Consider the following 11,136-nt stretch of genomic DNA (forward strand, 5'->3'; position numbering starts at 1 on the left):
ATCTAAAGCGCTCTGCTGGGAAATAAATGTGTGTCAGTGAATTTTGGGTTAAGGCCAAAGCCTGGTGCCATCTGTCCCTTGTACGTAAGCAAAGCCAAAGCTTAAAGATGTCAGAGGACACTCCCAAGTGAATTCAGGTAACAAATATGCAGTTGTCAATGAAGCCTATCCTAACAGCCTTGTTAAAAATTGCAAACTGACCCTTTCAGTCACATTCCCACTCCCCCTTAACCTGATCTCCTTTTTTTATTGCCCTTAATACCTCCTGACATATTTCATAGGTTATGCCATTTGTTATTTATTTGCTTCTCCTTCCACTAGAATATAATTAAATGAGGTCAGGGATATCATCTATTTTTGTGCACTAATGTATTCTGAGAACCTAGAACAGTGCCTACCACATAATAGGCACTTGATTAATATTTTTTATTTATTTATTTATTTATTTATATTTTAAAGATTTTATTTACTTATTGGACACAGAGAGAGCAAGAGAGAGAGAGAGAGAGACAGAGAACAAGCACAAGCAGGGGGAATGGCAGGCAGGGGAGAAGCAGGCTCCCCGCTGAGCTAGGAGCCCGATGCAGGACTTGATCCCAGGACCCCAGGATCATGGCCTGAACCGAAGGCAGCTGGCTTAACCAACTGAGCCACCCAAGCGCCCCAATTAATATTTTTTAATGCTGAATCAATGAATGAATAAATGAGTGAAGATCAGTAGGCTATATAGTGTGGGAAGAGAGGAGGCAGGTAACAAAGATGTAAATGTTGGGATTTGCCTTTGAAGAGCTTATGGTTTAGTTGGGACAATAAAGATACAGGAAATTGGATTATAACCCCTGTGAGATAACAAACATTAATAAATATAATTACGTGTGTTAATAAATGCAATTGAACCATAAGGAAAGCAGCTTCCTGCAGCAGGAATAACACTGGACTTGGAAGTTGGGGTTGAATTCTGCCTCTACCATTTACCAACTATAACTTTCCACTCACCAACTCTGACTTAGACAAATCACTTAAATCCTCTCAGCATCAGTTTCCTTATTAGTATGAATGAGTAATAATGGCTTCTTTATGGGATTCTTGTGAGGATGAAGTGAAATTACAAATGTGAAATTAACTGGCCAATAATATGTGCTCAGTAAATGTCAATTGAATGAATAGACTTTCTCACTCACAAATAAGACAAGCACATTGGTTAGTTTAGTTGCCTAAGGTCACCCAGTTAATGTAAGATTAGGAATTCCAAGTCTTCTGATTCCGAAGCCCAGTGTTACTGAAAATAGAATTGACTGCCTATCCTGTCCCTTGACTTTATTCCTATGAGCAATTCTGTTTCTCACACATAACAAAAATTTATCATTTGTTCTAGAAAAGGAGCATCATTTCCCTGAAATACCCTCATTAGGCTCCAAAATGTCTAAGCCCTGTCTCCCTTTAATCGGTTTACTTGTGAAGGAGCAATTTGCTTTACGACCTCTCTGCAGAGTCTGAAGGGTTTATGACCATGTGGTGTCAACAAGGAGCTCTAAGATGCTTTCAGTTCCATTTACTAGCCTTAGAGTCTTCAAATTGTAGGAGCTTATTTGTTCTGAAAAGACTGGAGTTTGAACATTAAACTTAAGCAGACCTCAAGGTATTTCTCTTCCTGTGGAACAAGAGAACAATGTTCCTCTTACATGGAACAATCTTTTCTGTGGTTCATTGCACCCAAAGCAATATGCCCTAGGAAAATATGATCAGTATTAATGTGATGTGTTTTTAATAACACATCAACTTAAAACACATCATCTTGTCCTTTCACAAGGCTTCTGAAAGGCTGGGTGAACCTGCTTTGGTCAGTCTCACAACCTTTTTGTAAATGGAAATGAGGATTTCCAGGGAGCCAACAAACCCACCGGCTCAAGGATAGAAACCTAGAGATCTATGAATGAATAATCAATCTATGATCATGGAAAGGGAAAGCTACTACTTTACTTTCAAAAGCCTAAGTTGAGACTGATGTAAACAAAAGAATAGAATGTTTAAAGGCACAGAGGTCTCAGACCAATCATCATGCAACCCAGTTAGATCACGGGAATCCTAAATATGTAGTAGAATCCCAGAATAATGCTGAGGGGCAGGGCAGGAGGTATAGTAAGATAACTCAAGTAAAGGCGCACTCTAGCTCAAGTACAAAAAACTGTGGTTGTTATAGATGTATTACTGTGTTTGATCATTTAAGAGCAGGATGTGAAGTAGAATCAAGTAACACTCTCAGTCTCTCAAATGCTACCTTGAATCTTACCTCTGTCATTCTCTGCTCCATTTCCCTCCTTCTGATCAATTTTATTGTTGTTGGTTTTTCTCCTTACTCGTCAGCAGTTATAAATTTTCTGGTCAAATTCCCAATGCTGATTGACTCAATTTTTTGGTGTCTCAATTCCCATAATCCTGAAAAATGAGAGGAGAATCTCACTGGCCTTGTCAATCTTTTCTAACCCTCCACCTAAGAGCTGGGACCCCTGGGGGAGGTGAGGTTGCATGGGCAGCACTGTCCTGTAGTGGAGGCAGGCTCTGCAGAAATCTGTGATTAAAAATTATAAACAGACCTTATGCAAGAGTGATAAACACACTTCCTTATTAATTCTGGAATTAATTCACTTATCTCCATTGTCACTATCTTAATTCAGCTGAAGCTACTGTCATCACTCACCTAGACAGCCTCTTAAGTGGTCTCCCTATATTCAGATTCTCTTCTTCTAAACACTTCCCCAACACAATCAGGATAATTTACCCCTCATTCTCAGCTCTAAACTCCAAAAATGGCTCCTGCTTGTCTTCAGAGAAGACAAGGTCCAAAATTCTTAACAGGCCCACAAAGCCTCATCTAACTTATTGTTACATCCTCATAGTTCTCAGGTCTTGCAGTCCCTCTCCATCTCAGAACCATGGCTCAGACAGACTAACACTTACAGTTCCTTAAGCACACCAGATTCTTTGTTGCCTTCAAGACTCTGCATATTCTATTCTACTTGGCATATTCTTCTCCTTCTTTATACCTGTCCAGTTATTCTTGTCCCTTAAAATTCAGTTTAGATATAAACTTCTCAAAGGTCTCCTGCCCCTAGGATCGGCATCCTAGGTGTATTCCTATCCTAGCCCACATTACACTCTGTTGTCATGGGGTGATTTACTCTCCTATTCCCGCCACCCTCACCAGCCTGTCAGCACCCAGCAGGCAGAGCCCTTGTGAAATTCATTGTATCCTCATCCCACCACCAGAGCCTGGCACATACTTGGTGCTCAGTAAGTATTTCTTGACTGAATGAATGAGAAGACAAAGGCACCTCAAAACCTCTAGAACCACCTCCCAGTTCTATTATTTTTCAGATAGTCATTTAGCCAATGATTGATAACTCTTATCTTTTTTCCTGCATCCTGAAGCAATCCAAAGAAATCACAAGGCATAGTCTTCATAGCTTTAAGATCCAAAATCCTCAGAAAATGTATCAGTGTAACTCATATGCTTCCCCCCCCAAAAAAAATATTTAAAGCGATTGCAAAGTATACTACTTCTCTCTTCTGCTGGTCTTAACTCTTAAGCTTATCCCCTAGCACCAGAGTAATTAAAGGGGCTTACAATTGGCCTGCTGACAGGTATTAAGATAAACACATTGTCAGAGATATGCCTCTGAGTTCCCAAGTCTCCACTGTCCCTCTAACCAAAACCAGAAAATTAAAGTCCTCAACTGAAACTAAAATCCTAGCCTTCTGAATAAATGGCACATCAACACATGTCCATACAACTCCTTGGCAAGGTCATGTGCTGAAAAAGCCAAACTTATTCAGGCTAGGAAAGAAACCTGGTATCTCGTCACATTAAAAAAAAAAAATTTTTTTTTTTCTTTGTATCTGCCAAACAGAACCTTTTATAGTTTTTTACTGTATTTAGCTTCTACTTACCATTCATGGAGCATTTGGTAGAACCCACTTAGACCTACAGACAAGGTCCTCCTATAGTCTGCAGGCCCATAGGTTCCTCCTCACCCCCTAACATGCCTGACACATGAAACTTGTCTGCAGGATTGGTGGGTCTCATTAAAAGCTTGGCAAGTAGACAAAAAACTGTTTAACTTTTCAGCTGCCCAGAAACACAACCCGATTAACATGAGTGGACATTTAATAGTTTATGAAACAAGGTTCTAGCCAGCTTTTAAATCTATTAATCTTTTCTCTTGGTTGTGCCCAGCAATCCCTGAAAAGCAGCCACTTAGCTCTTAGCCCATGTCACCTTGCTGCAGTCCCTCAACTACTTTTTTTATGTATGTCTTTATGGTTACAGCCACCCACCAAAACAAACAACTTCTGTGAGGTGAGTATTTTAATTCTACCCATGCTAAAATCAGATTAAGGATTCTATTTAATGAAAAAAATTAGTAACACTAATTTTTAAATACCACATACAGGTAATGCAGAGTTTATACAAGATGACACTAATTTGGACCAAAAATATCAATTTTTGCACATGTATTATGTTACCACCAGTTTGCCACTTGAAGCAAATGGAGATTGCAATTATTCTCTCACAGGTTGTAAGAAAGGATGATATTCCTTTCCTATTCCATTATCTCTTAGCCCACAGGTTATAAGTGATTTACCCTAAGTCATATAGCTAATTATTGATAGAGCTTAGACTCAGAAAAAAATGAAGTAAAACAAGCAAACAATACAACAAAAATAAGCTTCTAACTCCCAAGCCACATCTAAAATCTGCTTCATATAAACAAACCCAACTATAATTGCTTTTGCACTGAGGCAACAGGCTGCTTTTGATTTATTTATTTTTAAAATGTTAAATTGAAATAAAATTGACATATAACATTATATTAGTTTCAGGGGCACAACATATTGATTAGATATTTGTATTTGGTATGAAATAATGTGAAATATTATTTTACTTACTGTGAAATATTGTTTCACTTGTTGTGGTAATGATTACACCCCAGTAAGTCTACTTACCATCTGTCACCATACAAAATTACATTTCTTCCTTGGGATGAGAACTTTTAAGATTTACTCTGTTAGTAACTTTCCTTTTTTTTTTTTTTTTAAAGATTTTATTTATTTATTTGACAGAGAGAGACACAGCGAGAGAGGGAACACAAGCAGGGGGAGTGGGAGAGGGAGAAGCAGGCTTCCCGCCGAGCAGGGAGCCCAATGTGGGGCTCAATCCCAGGACCCTGGGACTATGACCTGAGCCGAAGGCAGACGCTTAACAACTGAGCCACCCAGGCACCCCTGTTAGTAACTTTCAAATATGCAATACAATATTATTGACTATAGTCACCATGCTGTATACTATATCCCCATGACTTATAATATTTTATAACTGGAAGTTTGCACTTATTGCTCTCCTTCACCCATTCTGCCTACTCCCCAACCCTGGACCCCTCTGACAACCACCAATGTATCTTTGAATTTTCTTTTGTTTTTTCATTTTCTTTTGTATATTCCATATATAAGTGAAATCATACAGTATTTGTCTTTTTCTGTCTGATTCATTTCACTTAGCATAATACCTTCAAGGTTGATCCACGTCATGGCAATGGCAAGATCTCATTCCTTTTTCTGACTAAGCAATACTCCACTGTGTGTGTGTGTGTGTGTGTGTGTGTGTGTGTGTGTGTGTGTATATACATATATCACATATATACCATATCTTCTTTATCCATTCATTCATCAGTGGGCACTTACGTTGCTTCCACATCTTGGCTAATGTAAATAATGCTGCACATAGTGGTATATGTATCCTTTTCTTAAAAAAGATTTTATTTATTTATTTGAGAGAGACATAGTGACAAGAGAACACAAGCAGGGCGGAGGGGCAGAGGTGGCAAAGAGAGAGGGAGAAGCAGGGAGCCCAACACAAGGCTCGATCCCAGGATCCTGAGATCATGACCTGAGCCAAAGGCAGACGCTTAAACGACTGAGCCACCCAGGTGCCCCAAATGTTCTTATTTTCTTTGTATAGATGGTGGAATTGCTGGATCATGTGGTATTTCTTTTCTTTTAAGATTTTATTTATTTATTTATTTGATTGAGAGAGAGGAAAAAAAGTGCAAGTGTAAGGGGGGGAGGAGCAGAGGGAGAGAGAATTTCAAGCAGACTCCATGCTAAGCATGGAGTCTGATACAGGGCTTGATCTCATGACCCTGAGATCATTACCTGAGCAGAAATCAAGATGTGGACACTTAACTGAGTCACCCAGGTGCCCTCATATGGTATTTCTATTTCTAATTTTTTGAGGAACCTCCATATGGTTTTCCATAGTAGCTGTGCTAATTTACATTCACACCAATAGTGTATGAATGTTCCCTTTTCTCCACACCCTTGCCAACACTTGTTATTTTTTGCCTTTTTGATATTAGCCATTCCAATAGATGTGAGGTGCTATCTTACTTACCATGGTTTTGATTTGCATTTCCCTGATGATGAGTAATGTTGAGCATCTTTTCATGTGTCTGTTGGCCATATGGATGTCCTCTTTGGAGAAATGTTTATTCAGGTCCTCTGCCCATTTTTAAATCAAATTTCTTGGTTTTTTGTTATTAAGTTGTATAAGAAGGATTCTATTTTATTTTTAAGCTTTAGCGTTCAACTAGTGGATTTATCTTTCTTTGCTTTTTAAACAGTTTATAATCAAATCTCTTTTTAAACAAATACACTGTCTTCATTAGGTGACATGTCACTAAATCCTGACAAGAAATTTTTTTTCCTAAAAGGAGCCTCTCTCTGCCTCAGTGATTCCCTCTGTATCTCAGGATCAGTTTGTATTTATTTACAGCATGTGCTGTAAATTATGATGTGGTAGCTAACTGACTTTTTTTCTGGGGCATCTTGTACTTTTGGCTGGGCCAAAAATAGCAAAAACTGGGATATTATATTCTCTAAGAAGCCTTTGACCTCTAAGGTAGGATACCAGATTTCAGTCTTGTCTATTTCTTAACCTCAAGATTCCTAAACTAACACCAGACTTCTGCCATGCTGATGAGACTCTGCAAAATGTTAACTTATTCCAAATCTAAAGAGAAAGCTACTTGCAAAAAAAAAAAAAAAAAAAGACAAGAAAATGTATTCATTTTGTTTCAGTGCAGGAGTATGTTTCCCTTTCTCAGACATCCCTGCTGAACAGTAGTTTCAGGATTAAACAGGCATAATAATGTGTATTTGGGCAGCCTGACATTCTCCAGGCATCTTTGTATTACTCAGATCCATCAATTACAAGGATAGCCTTGTTCATAGACTATCACATTGTTATCAGTTTAATCTATTTTATGAATATAGATCTCAGCAAGCTTATGTATGCTCGCTGCTTACAAATGGACTCATATCCCAGTTCTTTGCAAAATCAAGTACCTAGTTAACCTAAAGTGTAATTTGCCATTGAGCCTTTTTCTAAAAAAGTCTTCATGTTCTCTACATATTCTCACTGCCACTCATTTCTCCACCCTCTATAATCTATCTTCTACTTTCATCACTCCGTTGGATTTATCTTTAAAAAGTATACCATTAATCTCCTAACAACCATTTTCTAGACCTCTTAATCTCAGCCCTGCTGAAAACTACACAGATGCAACCATAATTTTATTTTTGAAACACTCCACCATCTTAGCTTCTGAAATTCTGAGATAAGCGTGCCTTGTTTTAGCTCTCTGACTACTCTCTTCTTAAATTTCTTCTTCCTTTGACCCCAGGATGGATATTGTCCAGAATTTCTTTCTTAACTCTTGCCTTGTTTTTTTGTGGTTTTTTTTTTCCCTCTTCTGTCTCTTTTTTCTCCCCCCTTCCACCTCATCTCTCCTTTTATGCTGGTGATTGTTAGCTTCCTCACTTTCCCACACATGATTCTCATTCCTAACTGCTTGCTGTTCAGCACCATCTGAGCTGATCCATACAAGCATCAAATTCAGTATGTTCAAGAATTAATTCATTATCGTGCTCTTCAATCTGTTCTTCCCCTATCATTTCCCCATGTCTTTATTATACCATCATTCTTCCTGTTACTCCAACTTAAAACAAATAGAAGCAACGTTTCTCTCTTCTCTCCTGTTAAATTTTTTCACTGCTTCTTTTTTCAGCTTCTCATTCTATAATATTTGTTGTGCATCTATGATGTGCAGGCACCATGCTGCTATTCATTACAAATAGGGTGGTACCCACAATAGACAGGATCTCTTCCCAACACACAACACCCATTTTACTGCTTCTCTACTTACATAAACCCTTTCATATTTATCTTCTCAGTGCCAACTGCCACTAAACCAACTTAGAGAAATATTTTTTTTTTACCTATTATTGTAATAGCCTCTTAACTGATTTCCTTTTCTCAGTTTCTCCTTTAATTCCTCATGGAAATGACTATAATATTAATCTTATAAGGAACAGAAAATATACCTATCCAAAGGCCAGTGGATATTCTCCTTCTCCACAAAATTAGTTTAAATAACATTAACATGGCATATCAAACTCTACCACCCGGTGCACCTTTTCAAAGTTTATTTCTTGCTGTTCATAAACACGAGGGACCCATGAAAACATTATGCACAATTCTAATATTTTCCCCAGACATGTCTCCACCAATGCTCTTTCTCCATTTGTAACCTAACCATTGGACTGTTCCCCTAGCACAGTTTTCCATGGGCCAACATGGGAGTACCCAATAATACCTACATACATAAATGGCTGCATAATAAAAAAGAACCTTGAGTTTAAGCAAATTGGATATTTTATACTAGACAACAGGTATGTCAGCTCCTTGCTTCAGAGAGAGGCAGTATTTTTATATGTCAAAGCCACTTGCTATACAAGTACTCTTGAAAAGATAGTCCTGAGAAATGATAACCAGTGCCTTCACTGAAAATATATGTAGAAACAGAAGAGACTCAGTGAGAATGTTCTCCCCAATACTGCTAGTTCTGAACATCCCTCTAGAACCAGAAAAAAATTAACATATTTCACAAAGTCTCAAATAATATTACCATCCTCCAAACACAAGTCAGTTATGCAAGTACTGTCATATCTTTCTCTTCTGGATGTTAATGATCTCTTCCTTATATTCTTTTTAAGCACAACTCTTTTGCTGTACTGTACTTACTTGTATTCATCTTTCTCCCCCAACTAGAGGGTCTTCTAAATTCTAATTGAGGGTCTTCTAAAGCACACAACAAATATATATTATGCTTTTAAAAGAGGGGGAAAAGTTAGAGTAACTTATATGAAATGCATTCCTAGAAGTCAAAATTACCAAAACTGGCTCAGAAATAAATAGGAAAACTTGAATGGATCTGTAAGTAAAGAGACCAAATTAGTAATTTTAAAACTCACAAAAGGTCCAGGCCAAGATGGCTTATTGGTTAAGCCTATCAAACATTTAAAGAAAAAGCAATAACAATTCTTGACAAACTTTTCCAGAAAATAGAAGAGGAAAAGAATACTTCCCAACTCATTCTATGGGACCAAATTATCTTAAAACCACAAGGAGACAAACATAACACAAGAAAACTACAGACCAATCCCTTATGAAATCAGATGCAAAAATCCTCAATAAAGAACTAGAAAGCAAATCCAACAACATAGAAAAAAGATTATACATCATGACCAAGTGGAATTTATACAAGAAATTCAAGGTTGTTTTACCATATGAAAATCACCTATTACAATACACCCTTTTGATAGAATAAAAATCCCAAATCATATGGTCATTTCAATAGATGTAGAAAAACATTTAACAAAATCCATCACACTTTCTTGATAAAAACACTTAACAAAATAGGACTAGAATGAAACTCCCTCAACCTGAAAAAAAAAGGCATCTACAAAAAAAAAAAAAAAAAATCTATAGCTCACATTAAAATCCATAGTGAGACACTAAATGCTTTCCTCCCAAGGTATGACAAAGATAACCCCTCTTGCCATTTCTATTCAACATTGTACTAGAGGATCTACACAGGGAAATTGGACAATGAAGGGAAATAAAAGTTCCTCTTCCCCTAAGCGGCCTGAGGTGACCACTGAAAATGGTTCACTATTCGCTTGACCCAGAAAACCCTAGAAGATCATGCAAATCAAGAGGTTCAAATCTTTGTCTTCCTTTTAAGAATACATGTGGGGGCACCTGGGTGGCTCAGTCGTTAAGCATCTGCGTTCGGCTCAGGTCATGATCCTGGGGTCCTGGGATCGAGCCCCGCATCGGGCTCCCTGCTCCGCGGGAAGCCTGCTTCTCCCTCTCCCACTCCCCCTGCTTGTGTTCCCTCTCTCGCTATATCTCGCTGTCAAATAAATAAAATCTTTAAAAAAAAAAAAAAAAAGAATACATGTGAAACTGCCCAGGCCATCAAAGATCTGCAGATCCAAAGAGCCACCAAGTATCTGAAAGATGTCTCTTGGCAGAAGCAGGGTGTGTCACTCCGTCTCTACAATGGTGGAGTTGGTAGGTGTGCCCAGGCCAAATAGTGGGGCTGGACACAAGGTCGGTGGCCCAAAAAGAGTGAATTTTTATTGCACATGCTAAAAATGCAAAGAGTAATGCTGTACTTGAGGGTTTAGATGTCGATTCTCTGGTCATTGTGCACATTCTGGCGCACAAAGCCCCCAAGATGCAGCACAGAATTTACAGGGCTCGTGGTCGGATTAACCCCTACATGAGCTCTCCCTACCACATGGAGATGATCCTTACTGAAAAAGAGCAGATTGTTCCTAAACCAGAAGAGGAGGTTTCACAGAACAAAAAGATATCCCAGAAGTAATTGAAGAAACAAAAACTTATGGCCCAGGAGTAAATCCTGCATAGAATAAATTTAAAAAAAGAGAGAGAGAGAGAGAAATAAAAAATTATCTGGATTAAAAAGGAAGAAGTAAAAATATCTCTATCTGTAGATGACATGATCTAGCATATAGAAAACTCCAAAGAGGGGGGCCTAGATGGTGCGGTGGGTTAAGCATCCGAATTTTGGTTTCAGCTCAGGTCAAGATCTCAGGGTAGTGAGATTGAGCCTCATGTCTGGCTCCTGCACTCAGGATGGATTATGCTTCATATTCTCCCTTCCTATTTCTCTGTTTCTCACACTCATGCTGTATGTATCTAAAATAAAT

At 38.2% G+C, this 11,136-nt stretch overlaps 1 pseudogene; it reads left to right on the plus strand.

Annotated features, from left to right (window-relative positions):
- The first annotated feature begins 10,061 nt into the window (after window positions 1-10,061).
- On the plus strand, window positions 10,062-10,823 carry LOC144380962 (large ribosomal subunit protein uL22-like; annotated as a pseudogene).
- Window positions 10,824-11,136: the final 313 nt, after the last annotated feature.

Source organism: Halichoerus grypus, chromosome 2 (assembly GCF_964656455.1).
Source record: "Halichoerus grypus chromosome 2, mHalGry1.hap1.1, whole genome shotgun sequence".
NCBI classification, from domain to species: Eukaryota; Metazoa; Chordata; class Mammalia; order Carnivora; family Phocidae; genus Halichoerus; species Halichoerus grypus.